Source organism: Cenococcum geophilum (genome assembly GCF_001692895.1).
Source record: "Cenococcum geophilum 1.58 unplaced genomic scaffold K441scaffold_71, whole genome shotgun sequence".
Classification (NCBI taxonomy): domain Eukaryota; kingdom Fungi; phylum Ascomycota; class Dothideomycetes; order Gloniales; family Gloniaceae; genus Cenococcum; species Cenococcum geophilum.
The window spans coordinates 630,793-632,606 of record NW_027137629.1 but is presented as its reverse complement, the minus strand read 5'-3'; positions in this window follow the sequence as shown (position 1 = coordinate 632,606).

Genomic DNA, 1,814 nt, shown 5'->3' with positions numbered 1-1,814 from the left:
TCTAAGGGACTAGATCTTAAGGAGGGAGATAAAGTATAGCTACTATATAAAAATTTTAAGAGTTGACGACTAAGTAAGAAATTGGACTACGTTAGACTAGGACCTTTTAAAATTACGTAGAAAATTTCACTAGTTATATTTAAGTTAAACCTACTAGCTAGAATAAAGATCTACCCTATATAATATATCGCAATACTAGAGCTAGCATATGGGAATATTAAGCCACTAGTTTATAAAGTAGATACATATAGAGGACAGGAAGAAGATAAATAGTAAGTTTTAAAGATCGTTAGTTATAAGGACATTGATAATAAAATATAGTACGAGGTTAAGTAGATAGGCTACACTAAGACTACCTAGGAGCTACTAAAGAATTTAAAGAACGCTATAGGAAAGGTATAGGAGTATTAGAAGAGATTAGGTCAGGTAGTATTAATAAAGAAGGATCGCTAAAGAATAAGTCACCTAAGGGGGACCTAAGAAGAGCAGCTACCGAGGTACTTAAGTCTGTTTCCTTCTCTATTGGAGGAAAACCTATTCTTTTATCGCTAAGTTCCTGCAAACCTTGTTTTATAAGCTTTTACTCCTTAAAATAAACCTTCTTACGAACCTTCTTAAGACGGATTAAAAGGATAAATATCCTAAAAAGCTACAATCAGCTTTCTTTCAACTAAAACTAGGAAAAGGCTTCTTTAAATCCTTCTCTAAAACAATAGGGAAGGATAAAGAAGGTAGATNCTTTAAGGACTNTANCNCGGTACAAACCCCTACGCACCTCTTACTAGAATGCAGACTACATTAGGAAGATAGAAAGGAAATGCAAAGACAAATAGGCTCTTCTCTCTCCTTAGAGAAGCTTTTTTGTACAAAGAAAGGAAGAAGGGGCGCTTTCTATTCTTAAGTAGGACAAAATAGCTACTGGGAAGTGGCTAAGAGCAGAAGGATCTCTAGAAGGAGGCAACTCTACTAAAAAGTCCTAGTAGATAGACCATAGAAAGCAAAAGGATAGAAATAAACTATAAAAAGGACAAGGACAGGCGTTAGGATTATTTAGGATTTTATTCCATTTTTTCTATTTTTCCTATCGTTTTCTTACTACCTAATAGTTGTTAGCAACCTAGTATCTTATGAGGAAGCTGTAAATCCCTAGTTTAGGGATTTATAAACTACTAGGACATAGCTACTAGTACATATTAGCTGCCTAGAAAGGATTTATGTATATAGAACTATAGCGCCATAGCCTAAAGGCTGCATGCGCAGTATTGTACGTAGTATAATACAACGGATAAAAAAAAAAAAAAAAAAGATGAATTAACCGAGTGGACGCCGTAAGATGAGATTTAAGAGCCTGTTATTAAGCATTAGCAGCTTCTCGTTTAGTATTATAAGAACGGCGTAGTTCCGCCAGAGTAATAGACAGTTTATTATCTAGCTGCGTAGCAGTAGATTAAATATAAGACCTTAAGATAAATTAACCAGGGAACTAGACGACTATTAAGAGTAATAGGTTGTATATACTTAGCATTAGAGACGGAGTAAACGTTATAGGAAGAATAAATATTCGCTTTAGTGCACTCTAAGTAAGAGGATGGTTATCGCGAAGATGGGTTCGCTAACGCAACATAAATTAACCCCTTTTTTAAACAGCGAGAATACGGAGACGGTATAATCTCACTAAGAGACAATATTATAGTAATAGTACGAGCACAATAGACGGTCGAAGAAGAAGAAATTGCTTTAGGTATAATAAGTAATAATATTAACCAAATTAATTAGACGGATATTATACCTCTAGTAAANNACTTANAGATATT